Genomic DNA, 13,757 nt, shown 5'->3' on the forward strand with positions numbered 1-13,757 from the left:
GTCTCTCACAGTTGAAGTGTACCTATGATAAAAATTACAGACCTCTACATGCTTTGTAAGTAGGAAAACCTGCAAAATCGGCAGTGTATCAAATACTTGTTCTCCCCACTGTATATATATCTCTCTTGACACATTGATGAAAATAGTCATGGCCTCTAAACCTTCAAGCTGCATACTGGACCCTACTCTAAGCTACTGAAAGAGCTGCTTCCTGTGCTTGGCACTCCTATGTTGAACATAAAACAAAATCAAATCTAATTTTCTTTGTCACATACACATGGTTAGCAGATGTTAATGCGAGTGTAGCGAAATGCTTGTGCTTCTAGTTCCGACAATGCAGTAATAACCAACAAGTAATCTAACCTAACAATTGCACAACTACTACCTTATACACACACAACTGTAAAGGGATAAAGAATAAACGCCTCCCTATCCACCGGATGTGTACCAAACTCACAAAAAAAAGTGTCAGTAATAAAGCCTCTCTTGAAAAAGCCAAACCATGAACCAGAAAATATTAAAAAATAATAAATCAATTGTTTGCATAGTCAACTTAAACACAGCTCTGACACACACACTTATCCCACCAGACATGCCACCTGGGGTCTTTTCATAGTCCCCAAATACAGAACAAATTCAAGAAAACGTACAGTATTAAACAGAGCTCTTATTGCATGGAACTTCCATCTCATATTGCTCAAATAAACAGCAAACCTGGTTTAAAAAAAACAGATAAAGCAACACCTCGCAGCACAACGCCTCTCCGCTATTTGACCTAGATAGTTTGTGTGTATGCATTGATATGTAGGCTACGTGTGCCTTTTTAAAAATGTATGTAGTTCTGTCCTTGAGCTGTTCTTGTCTTTTTTATTTATTGCACCTTTATTTAACCAGGGAGGCCAGTTGAGAACAAGTTCGCATTTGCAACTGCGACCTGTCCAAGATAAAGCAAAGCAGTTTGACACATAACAGAGTTACACATGGAATAAACAAACATACAATCAATAATACAGTAGAAAAATCTATATACAGCATGTGCAAAGGATGTAGGATAAGAGGTAAGGCAATAAATAGGCCATGGTGGCAAAGTAATTATAATATAGCAATTAAACACTGTAATGGTAGGATGTGCAGAAGTTGAATGTGCAAGTTGAGATACTGGGGTGCAAAGGAGCAAGATAAATAAATACAGTATGGGGATGAGGTAGATTGGACGGGCTATTTACAGATGAGCTATGTACAGGTGCAGTGATCTGTGAGCTGCTCTGACAGCTGGTGCTTAAAGCTAGTGAGGGAGGTAAGAATCTCCAGTTTCAGAGATTTTTGCAGTTTGTTCCAGTCATTGGCAACAGAGAACTGGAAGGAGAGGCAGCCAAAGGAAGAATTGGCTTCGGGGGTGACCAGTGAGATAGCACCTGCTCCAGCAGGTGCTACGGGTGGGTGCTGCTATGGTGACCAGTGAGCTGAGATAAGGCGGGGCTTTACGTAGCAGAGACTTGTAGATGACCTGGAGCCAGTGGGTTTGGCGACAATTATGAAGCGAGGGTCAGCCAACGAGATAATACAGGTCGCAGTGGTGGGTAGTATATGGGGCTTTGGTGACAAAATGGATGGCACTGTGATAACTAGATGCAGTTTGTTGAGTAGAGTGTTGGAGGCTATTTTATAGATGACATCTCCGAAGTCGAGGATCGGTAGGATGGTCAGTTTTACGAGGGTATGTTTGGCAGGATGAGTGAAGGATGCTTTGTTGCGAAATAGGAAGCCGATCCTAGATTTAATTTTGTATTGGAGATGTTTCATGTGAGTATGGAAGGAGAGTTCACAGTCTAACCAGACACCTAGGTATTTGTAGTTGTCCACATATTCTAAGTCAGAACCGTCCAGAGTAGTGATGCTGGACGGGAGGACAGGTGCGGGCAGCGATCGGTTGAAGAGTATGCATTTAGTTTTACTTGCATTTAAGACCAGTTGGAGGTCACAGAAGGAGAGTTATGGCATTGAAGCTCATCTGGAGGTTAGTTAACACAGTGTCCAAAGAAGGGCCAGAAGTATACAGAATGGTGTCGTCTGCGTAGAGCTGGATCAAAGAATCACCAGCAGCGAGAGCGACATCATTGATGTATACAGAGAAGAGTCGGCCCGAGAATTGAACCCTGTGGCACCCCCATAGAGACTGCCGGAGGTCCGGACAACAGGCCCTCCGATTTGACATACTGAACTCTATCGGAGAAGTAGTTGGTGAACCAAGCAAGGAAGTCATTTGAGAAACCAAGGCTGTTGAGTCTGCCGATAAGAATGTTGTGATTGACAGGGTCGAAAGCCTAAGCCAGGTCGATGAATACGGCTGCACAGTATTGTCTCTTATCGATGGCGGTTATGATATAGTTTATGACCTTGAGCGTGGCTGAGATGCTCCCATGACCAGCTCTGAAACCAGATTGCATAGCGGAGAAGGTACGGTGAGATTCGAAATGATCTGTTTGTTAACTTGGCTTTCGAAGACCTTAGAAGAAAAGGCAGGGTAGGATAGATATAGGTCTGTAGCAGTTTGGGTCTAGAGTGTCTCCCCCTTTGAAGAGGAGGATGACCGCGGCAGCTTTCCAATCTATGGGAATCTCAGACGATACGAAAGAGGTTGAACAGGCTAGTGATAGGGGTCGCAACAATTTCAGCAGATAATTTTAGAAAGAGAGGGTCCAGATTGTCTAGCCCGGCTGATTTGTAGGGGTCCAGATTTTGCAGCTCTTTCAGAACATCATCTATCTGGATTTGGGTGAAAGAGAAGTGGGGGAGGTTTGGGCGAGTTGCTGTGGGGAGCGCAGGGCTGTTGACAGGGGTAGGGGTAGCCAGGTGGAAAGCATGGCCAGCCGTAGAAAAATGCTTATTGAAATTCTCAATTATTGTGGATTTATCGGTAGTGACAGTGTTTCCTAGCCTCAGTGCAGTGGGCAGCTGGGAGGAGGTGCTCTTATTCTCCATGGACTTTACAGTGTCCCAGAACTTTTTTGAGTTTGTACTACAGGAAGCAAATTTCTAGACTTAGCTTTCCTAACTGCCTGGGTATATTGGTTCCTAACCCTAGTATATTTTTTTATGCAAGAAAAATCTTTGAAATTGTTGCCTTTTTTATATTGTTGTTCTCTCTCTCAAGGATAATTATGAACATGGTTTCATTTGTAAATGACTAACTTGATTTGTGCTCAGGTTGACTTCTACACAGAATCGCCCTCTTAGACATTTCTGAGAAATAGCCTTCTCACATGTATTCATGACCTTCATATGGGCAATGCTCAATGTCAGCAGGAGTTCCACAACTAAAGTTCCAAGCATACAGATTGTTTGTAAAAAAATATATATATATTTTTTGTAGATGTTAAATTGTTCTGACTAACTACAGTAAATTATGTCTTTGTATATCAAATATGTATTTCTACAGGTCAACAGCAGAAATATTAGTCTTCTGGCCTGTTCAGTGAATTGTGATATGGAGAACATACAGTAGAATAGACCTACAGTGTCTGTAGCACAACAGGTAAGCACTATTTGAGGAATGTGGATGGATGGGCCGTTGTTGTTGTTTTTTTTTACATTGTGAGATGTCTGTCTGCAACCCCCCACCCCCCGTACTTCTATACAGGTTGTGGTATCGTCGTACCATCGTTCTCTCATCCTCGGAATTACAGTATTACCGGCTTATTACACAAGGGGGTACCAGAGAAATGCAAAAAAGACCATTGATTGTTGCTTGCCACAATGCTAACAAAATTAGCACAAGTAACAGTGAATTTCCATGGAGGCTGCTAGCTCAATATGCTAACGATTGCACATGAAAATAAATGAATTGCAAAGACCGGTAATCTAGCTCATAAAGTTATACATAGGTAGGAGCTACCGAATGTCATTTCTGGTGAGTTTGGACGTTTACAAGTTAATGTGATAATGGTATAAATTAACAAAGGTTTAATGTATTCGTGTCTGAAGGAAGAACAGTACTGGCTCTGGAGCAGCATATTTACATGCTGTGTAGATTCTAGTCGCTACGGCTCTGGGAAAAGATTGGGGAGGAGCAGACTGCCCAGAATGGAGAGGAGACAAAAACACAAGGAAATCAAAAGATGTCAGTGGCAGCTGTACAGAACTCAACCAAAGGCCTTTAACAAACACGGCGGAAATCTAGTTACATATATTGCAGCTTAAAGGTTAAATTCGCTGTTAGATCCTTCGTAGGAGCATTGTTAGAGCTGGTTCCCAAAACCATCGTTAATAACATTGCACTTAAATTACGAGCATTTAACGCTTGCCTCAGGTCACTCGTAGAACATCTAAGTGCTTGGTTAGATACTTTTTTGCCCTCCCATGTCGCTGTATAGTCTACTCAGATATCTGCTAAACACGGAATCACATGGTTTATCCATCTTTGTGACCGCCGCTAACTTCAGAACAAAGTTGACCACAATTGATACAAACAAGCGACGTATAAAAAGTGAGATGACTTCATTAAAATATAAACTGTAGGCTATGTCAATCATATTGAAATACATTTAGTATTCAACCGAGTTCTATTTTGCTACAGACTTCAGTCTATAATTTGTCTCTATATATTTCAAGATGCGTAGCTTAGAGTGCACAATGATTTGTTTGTGTGTGTTTTATTGGGTAAGCATTAGAATAACCTCAATACTTGTAGGTGGTAATATCTCTCTAGCCGCTGATGCGTCGTGTAGGAGCTGATCAGTATTGTGAAATAACATTTACATTAAGGTAATATTTGAATGGAGAAAGCTGATCCAAGAGCAGCACTCCCTTTCTTTCGATCCTATCAGTATCGGCGCATGCTCCAACGACTCACTGAGCGACCGTTCTCTCTGCGTGGTGTTTTGGGAAACTTATGTTGCATCTTTCCTACAATGGCCGAAGATGTATTGTTAAAACACTCATAAGCCTAGTTCCATCGCTATCTGGGAACCAGGCCATTCACAGCTACAGTGCATTCGGAAAGTATTCAGACCCCTTGACTTTAACATTTTAGTACGTTACAGCCTTATTCTAAAATGGATTAAATGAGTTTTCTTCCGTCAAAAATCTACACATTGCCCCCATAATGAGATTTTTTTTAAATGTATGAATAAATAAATGAAATCACATTTTAACAAAGATTCAGACACTTTACTCAGCACTTTGAAGCACCTTTGGTTGCGATTACAGCCTCGAGTCTTCTTGGGTATGACACTACAAGCTTGGCACACCTGTATTTGGGGAGTTTCTCCCACTTTTCTCTGCACATCCTCTTGTTCGATCGAGTTCAAGTCCGGGTTCAGGCTGGGCCACTCAAGGACATTCAGAGACTTGTCCCGAAGCCACGCCTGCGTTGTCTTGGCTGTGTGCTTAGGGTCGTTCTCCTGTTGGAAGGTGAACCTTTGCCCCAGACTGAGGTCCTGAGTGCTCTGGAGCAGGTTTTCATCAAGGACCTCTCTACTTTGCTCCGTTCATCTTTCCCTCGATCTTGAATACTTCCCGTCCCTGCCGCTGAAAAACACCCCCACAGCATGCCTCCACCATACTTCATCGTAGGGTTGGTGCAAGATTTCCTCCAGACATGATGCTTGGCATTCAGGCCAAAGCAGCTGCTCTTCCTGTGGTCCATCAAAATGAATTGTACAATTTTAAAAACATTACAATATTTTCACAGACTTTGTGCCCTCTGGCCCCTACTCCACCACTACCACATATATACAGTACAAAATCCATGTGTGTATGCATGTGTCTGTGGATATGTTTGTTGCTTCACAGTCCCCGCTGTTCCATAAGGTGTTTTTAAATATTTTTTTAATCTAATTTTAATGCTTGCATGAGGTAAGTACCTGAGGTAAGGTAAGTACGGTCCAGCAAAACACTGAACCACAGCTACTCTAACTTCCACAATGCATACAAGGCCCTCCTCTGCCCTCCCATCGGTAAATACGACCACAACTCCATCTTGCTCGTACCGTCCTATAGGCAGAAACTCGAACAGGATGTACCCGTGACTAGAACCATTCAACGCTGGTCTGACCAATCGGAATCCACGCTTCAAGATTATTTTGATCACGTGGACTGGAAGATGTTCTTGGGAAGCCTCAGACAATAACATCCATTTATACGCTGACTCGGTGAGTGAGTTTATTAGGAAGTGCATTGGAGATGTTGTACCCAGTGTAACTATAAAAACCTACCCCAACCAGAAACTGTAGATAGAAGGCGGCATTTGTGCAAAACTGAAAGCGCGAACCACCGCATTTAACCATGGAAAAAGGTCTGGGAATATGGCTGAATATAAACAGTGTAATTATTCCCTCTGCAAGGCAATCAAACAAGCAATGTCAGTATAGGGACAAAATGGAGACGCAATTTAATGGCCCGGCCCCGAGACGTATGTGGCAGGGTCTACATGCAATTACGGACTACAAAAAGAAAACCAGACAAGTCATGGACACTGACGTCTTACTTCCAGACAAGCTAAACCCCTTCTTTGCCCACTTTGAGGATAACAACCACTGATGCGGCCCGCTACCAAGACATTTAAATGTGTTAACCCTCGCAAGGCTGCTGGCCCAGACAGCATCCCTAGCTGCGTCCTCAGCGCATGCGCAGACCAGCTGGCTGGTGTGTTTACGGACATATTCATTCGCTCCCTATCCCAGTCTGCTGTCCCCACATGCTTCAAGATGGCCACCATTGTTCCTGTACCAAAGAAGGCAAAGATAACTGAACTAAATGACTATCGCCCTGTAGCACTCACTTCTGTCATAATGAAGTGCTTTGAGAGACTAGTCAAGGATCATATCACCGCCACCAACTTGAGTTTGCATACTGCCCCAACAGGTCCACAGACGATGCAATCACCATCACACTGCACACTGCCCTATCCCATCTGGACAACAGGAATACCTATGTACTTAAAAAATAATTTAAAAAAACCTAACCCAGGTGCACTCCGCGTTGCGGAGAATAGCCCTTAGCCGTGGTATACTGGCCATATACCACAAACCCACAAGGTGCCTTATTTATTTTATAAAACTGGTTACCAACGTAATTAGAGCAGTAAAAAGAAATGCTTTATCATACCCGGTGTATACAGTCTGATATTCCACGGCTGTCTGCCAAATCAGCATTCAGGGCTCGAACCACCCAGTTCATTATTATTCTAATAATATACTGCATATAGGCCTAGTATGGACTACACCAGGGTTCCCTAACTTGCAGCCCGCAGGTGGTTTTATTTGGCCCCCCATGTTTTCTGAGCAAAAATAATGTTTTTTATTATTTTATTTTCATTGTTGGACATTTAAAAAAAATGTAACACCAGGAAATCAGCTCCAACTGATGTTAAATGTAAGCAAGGTTTGAAATTGTGTTTTAGTTAAATAATGATATCCGTTTGGGCTTCTTGCGGTCAAACCCTGGACTACAGAGAGGTGAATGATGGAGTCTCTCTCTCGCTCTGTGAATGTTGGAAAAAAATCTTTGTTCCTTTCTAAACATAACAATGTGAATACAAAGAGGACTCGGACCACAAAATAGCTGAAGTGAACTGGCAAAAGAGTTGAGTCCTCATTCAAAGGCAGTATGAATGCAAAGAGTACAGAGTTCATTTGCCTTTTTTTTACCCCAGAGTTCACTTTAAAGAGGACTGAGATCAGCTCTTTTGAAAGAGGATTATATGTGAAAACAACCTAAAAAGAAGTTGGGGAACAAGCTATGAAGGAAAAATACAGGTACCGCCAAGTAGCGCATGGACTTGACAGTGCCATCTCGCTCCTGAAACCTGGATTCACTGGTAGACGTAACATAGTAAGTGAAAATTTGGGACACTCAAACTACTATGCATGTATTAATTTGTGGTGCACATCACTTATTTTGTATGATATGTTACAAATTTGCAATACATTTGATGTGTTATGAATTCGAATTTGCTGTGGCTAACTTAGCTAGGTGGCTAATTCTAACATTAACTAGGTGGCTAACGTTAGCTAGGCCAGGGGTTAAGGTGTTAGGGTTAGGTTAAGTTTAGGGTTAATTAAACCTCAACAGGATCGGTGTCCCTTCACCGGGACGGCTGATCTAACATGCGCTAATGTGATTAGCATGATGTTGTAAGTAACAAGAACATTTCCCTGGACATAGACATGTCTTATATGGGCAGAAAGCCTAAATTCTCATTTAACAATAGGATGGTACTGTCGGATAATCTAAAAACCATGCTATTGTTTGAGGAGAATGCACAACAAAAAACTTATCACGGCATCTGGTTTGATACATTCACCGCTGAAGGTAAATAACGTACTTACATTCAGTAATCTGTTTAGTCATCCTGAGGCTCCCAGAGATAAAATGTACCATAGTTTTGTTTGATAAAATCTATTTTTATATTCAAATGTAGGAACTGGGTTCTAAAGTTTTAACCCCAGCTGTTTCTGGCCCCACATCCACCCTGCCCGGCCATCTAGATGTGTAAAGATTAGTGTCTTTTCTGTAGGGAAGCTAATTTTCCATCATTTATTACCTTCCTGGGAGTGTATAAACTTACAAAAATTATAAGTTAATACAAATTGTATGTTCTCTATAGCTATGTACCTGAAAATGTATCAATTGACCAATTCGGCACATTTAATACAACATTTTCTGATGTATTGCAATGCTTCACTTAGCTACTATTGCAAAGTAGCTAAAAAGTAGTAAGTAGTTGCTAATTAGCTAAAATTGTCCATGATGAGATTCGAACAAGCAACTTTTGGGTTGCTCGACATTCATGTTATACACCCGACCAACCACCCTACTTTAGTTTTTTCCCTAAGTAACCTCCTTAAGCAGCCTTCAATCTTATGTAACCATACCAAACGAATGGTGCAGCGGTCTAAGGCACTGCATCTCAGTGCTAGAGGCATCACTACAGATCCTGGTTCGATTCTGGGCTGTAACACAACTGGCCGTGAACAGGAGTCCCATAGAGTGGCGCACAATTGGCTTAGCATCGTCCAGTTTAGGGGAGGTAGGCTGTCATTGTAAATAAGAATTTGTTCTTAACTGACTTGCCTAGTTAAACAAAGGTTAAATAAAATAAAGACTTTTGAATTTCCCGTATTTACGTTTACTATGTTACGTATAGTCTATGACACCAGGCTGTACACTTGGCAATCCTACAAAGGTAAGAACTCGAATAACATTTGAACAGATGACAGAGACATGAGATTTGAACCATTGTTTTCTTAGAGGAGGAGTATTACTTTACCCATTAGTCTATATATGCGTGTTTGATTGGACACCCTACTATGGTTACGTGTAGTGAAACCAGCCTGCTTGCTCGGCTCTGTTTGGCCCCCAGCGCACGGCTTTCTAGCAAAGTTATCGTTATATAAGAGGTGTATCGGGGTATCACAAACACGGTTTATACATAGCAGCGGTATAGCTCTGGATAGAGTGTCATCAACGATATGTCCACGGAAACCAGAGGTTGGTCATAAATGGCGAAGTCATCTGGGTAGGAAATTGCATTTGACAGTTCAGAGATTTTAAAAAAGTGCACTAAATTGCACAAACATAGCATAAATATTTATCATAACACGTTTGTAGCTGTCAATGTTTTAGGAAAAGAATGGGCTGACTACCAACTCATATCCAACAAATAATACAATTACCTAACCTATACTGTTTATTAATGCAATTACCTAGCCTATATTGTTTATTATTAGGCAAAACATGAATAAAAATTTTCAAGAGACTCTTAAAATGGTAAAAACCCAAGCCTTTTTATCCAGCAGGGTCCGTGAACGCTGGAGCTGAATGACCGTGAAATCGATTTACAAAGTGCAAACTATGGCGCACAATGCATGATCAGTCATTTTAATATAAAAAAAAATAACCCAGTTAGTTTTCCAGAGTTGGCCCATGGCGATTTACAGTGCGCTGTGAGTTCGAAGAAATTAATCTGTGGAATATTACTTACACGCTCTGAAGGTCAGATGATACGAAGTTGGGAGTGCAGGTTCTGGAAACTACGCGGGTCTTCCACCAGTGCGCTCCAATACGGTCAGTGGAACCGCTCGTATCCTCAAACACAAACTACGCTAAAAAGGCATTATAATTTCAGAAAGATAGATGATACACTCCAGCTGCTAATTGTTTTAGTTCCGCTGGCTGTGATGTTGTCAGCGGGGCTTGGCGCGTCCCAGGTCACCTGTGTTCACTTGTGACAACTCCGGCAACCAATAGACGGGGTTGGAAGAGCGCACATGGAAATATGGGAGGGTGTAGTAAAAAATGTTTTGCAAACAAACATATATACAAACTATTTATATTGCTAGGAATCATAAACAAACTAATATTATTAGCAGTTGAATTAAATATACTACAATTTTATCAATATCAGAATTTCTGAAATAAATCATTATATCAAAACCATTAAATTGTACAACGTGTCCTGTTTTCTTTGTAACAAAGTTCTGTATGTCAATCCAAAGAATTCTACTATAAATACAGGTATAAAAAAAAATGGTCTCCTTCTCCATTCCACAGAAATGACAATTATAGTCAATATTCAGCTTGAATCTTTCCATAGCGTGTTTCACATGATAAACTCAATGCAACATTTTAAATGAAACGTCCTTTACCTAGTTACTAATACAATATTTGTAAGACACTTTCCATGCTTTCCTTTTTGTATATCATCATAGATATTCGGCCAAAGAAATCTTGTTGAGGGAAATGTAGTATCACAAACAATATTCCTAATCTGTTTATTACTACATTTATCTTTTCATGATGTTAATATTGCCAATTACAGAGGAATAAAAACATTATTTAAAAAAACATTGGAATCACATCAAAAACAATTGCATATTCTTTCGGGGGTTTGTGTAGTTCTATTGGACAAGGGTATTTTCGGGGGAAGTGACGTTATTGTAGTTGAGTTGACTGTCAGTGCATGCATGGGGTGTTATCCTTAGGCTACTCCAAACAGTTGCAAAACGTTATTTTTCTATTGGACAGATTTAGGTAGGACCCTCCCTGTTTGCTGAACCTGTCCAATAGAAACACAAGTTTACGTTGCAAACGTTTTGCAACTGTTTGGAGTAAGGATTATACCCCAGTACTTTACTTGGTTGAGCCAGGATTGGCTTTAATGGTCCCACATTACGAACTGCCTGACAATTTTCCTTTTAAATGGACCATACATTGCTGCACACCTTCCTTGCCTTCGCTCTAACTAATGCTTGTGTGTGTATTGCTATTAAATCATGATGTTGAAACTGAATGGCGGGATTTCACAGTAGTTTCAATCAGTAGTGTGTAATTCATGGTGCCAAGAGAAGCCAGGCTTCCCCAAAATAATTACCAAGAAAGAAATATATATAAAATGACATATCTTTTGTCTCTCTGTGTTTCATTGTTTGTCTTAAATTCACAAGAGCCTGATTGTATCTCACAGGAGAAAGCATCCGAGTGAGTGAAACATCGCCCCTCTGTCTCTTGACATGTAGGCCATCTATATGGAGCCAGATAGCTGCCAAAAGATTGAACGTACGTATAGATTTTCTTACGATCCTAACAATACGTACATTCAATGTTAGGATCGTAAGAAAATCCATACGTATATTGTTAGGATCGTAAGAAAAGCCATCCGTGAAACATGAAATTTAATCTGTGAACATACAAACACCATGTTACGATTACAAACTAACAATTTATGCTTGAACAAATCTTGTGTTACAATTCTGAAGTACAATAATACCTTTAAGAGTTTTGCAGATTCATCTCACCAACAAAAAAAAACTACACCAAACAGCCTGTGAGGAGTGTTACTCGAACAAACATAACACAGTATAAACAAATGTCAGGGAAACCAGAAAGACGTATCCTGCACATTTTCAAGTTAATAGACAATGGAGACTTTTACTCCTCAATTTACTTCACATTTAGGTAGCTAATGTAATGGATGTGTTTGCCAGCGCAAGTCAAGATAGCACTAGCTGTATTATGCCTACAACAGTGAAGTTTCAGTCCACTAGGTGTATCTTTACAGCACGGGCATATCTCTGGGTGACGTGGACATCCCCATGCATCCACCTTATCAAAATATGACCAATTCAATATTGCACCACCCCATTCTGTGGGCTCTTTTTTTATTTTATATGAATCTCGTTTATTTGGCGTACCCCAACGGCATTGTATGTACACCTGGGGGTACGCGTACCCCAGTTTGGGAATACCTGCCCTAGACAAGGCTCTTCTGTGGCTTTATAGTTTCATTCTCTCACAAGTCATTTTCTGAAGGCCCAAGCCAATACTACGCCATCTACTGGTATAACAGTGTTATTGAACGCAGTTCTAAAACAAGCTCTAGACTTTTATTTTGGAAATGAAACCTGAAGCTGCAAAGCAACTCTGTCTGGTCTGAAGTTGCTTGACTGACTGGCTAACATCAACTAGCTACGTTCGGTTCATGTCCTTTGCAGATGCCACATTACTGACAAAAGTTTGTACGCATAAAAAAAATGTGTAACCGAGTGAAGGGAGACGTAAAGTAAGAATTGGACGTGTAAATGTTCATTCATAGTCGTAACGTAGGGTTTGTACGTTTACAGACCTAATTTAACGGTTACATTTCCTGTTTCACGCATGGCTTTTCTTACGATCCTAACAATTTAAGTATGGATTTTCTTACTATGCTAACGATACGTATGTTCAACCTTTTGGCAACTATCTGGCTGATGCTGTCTGGTCCAAACTAGTATGACATTGTTGCGGCCCATAGCATTGAATGGAATGCAAGGGAAGCCAGTGAGCATTTGGCCTCCCTTGATAATTTTTTTTTGCCAATCAGCATTGAGCTAAACTGGGCAAGCTCAATCCTGAATGGTCCTGGTGCACCAAAAAAAAGTGTTAAGGGAAGCCAGGTTGGATTTTGGCATCACTCCTATCAGATCGCATTGAGAGCATAAGTCATTGACAGAAATAACTTGAATTGTTGTGTTGTTGTCCTCAAGTGGCTAGCTAGCTAACTAAAGTTGTCCCTTTCCTAAGTTAGCCATGGATGGAGATAGGGATTTGGACTTGTGGTTTTACTTAATTCTCCGTACTGGCCAATGATTATAATGACGATTCTGATCCAACCATTAATTCATACATTGTTGTACCCCTGGCCTGAGGGACTTTAAGTTAAATATGTAGCTAGTTGTAGAAGGCTAGCCTTGGACAGCAAAAAAATGTAATTGTGTACTGTATGACAGAGTGATAGACCGTTTCATCAACATGAAAGAGAGGAGGATGGCATTGGCATTACTCTACAAGTAGGGTGAGTCAACCAGTGGAGGTTTCTCAGAGAAGGAAGAGGACCATCCTCAGTGAATTTCATAAAAATAGTAAACCAAAAAAGTGATCATTTTCAGATAAAACTATAAATATATTCACGGCACCAAATAATTGATTAAAACACAGTTTTGCAATGATGGTCTACAGTAGCCTCAGCAGCACTCTGTAGGATAGCACCATGGTGTAGCCGGACGACTACACTTAGCTAGCAAATGCAGCTAGCTAGTTCAGCCTACTCAAACAGAGAAGGATGCTATGTCTATCCAACACTGGAACTCTTCCAAGTCAATGTAAGCTTTTGGTTTTTATAAATGTTCTGCCACGGGGCCCGCTGGTGTAACTGCTAAACTGCTTTCTGACTGTACACCGTACTTCATGATTGTAGCGGGTTTAGTAAAGCGTTAGTT

The 13,757-nt window shown here is 40.8% G+C and overlaps 1 protein-coding gene across 2 annotated transcripts in view; it reads right to left on the reverse strand.

The window, feature by feature from the left end:
* The window catches only part of tfeb (transcription factor EB), a 107,017-nt gene extending 96,782 nt beyond the window's left edge, over window positions 1–10,235 (reverse strand). The window contains exon 1 of one of the 2 annotated variants that reach the window (XM_023996485.3): window positions 9,986–10,235. The gene's annotated coding sequence lies outside the window, so the exon portion shown is untranslated. The remainder of the gene's footprint in view (window positions 1–9,985) is intronic. The other variant, XM_023996483.3, reaches the window with a different exon arrangement.
* Between the last annotated feature and the right edge of the window lie 3,522 nt (window positions 10,236–13,757).

Source organism: Salvelinus sp. IW2-2015, linkage group LG11 (assembly GCF_002910315.2).
Source record: "Salvelinus sp. IW2-2015 linkage group LG11, ASM291031v2, whole genome shotgun sequence".
NCBI lineage: Eukaryota > Metazoa > Chordata > Actinopteri > Salmoniformes > Salmonidae > Salvelinus > Salvelinus sp. IW2-2015.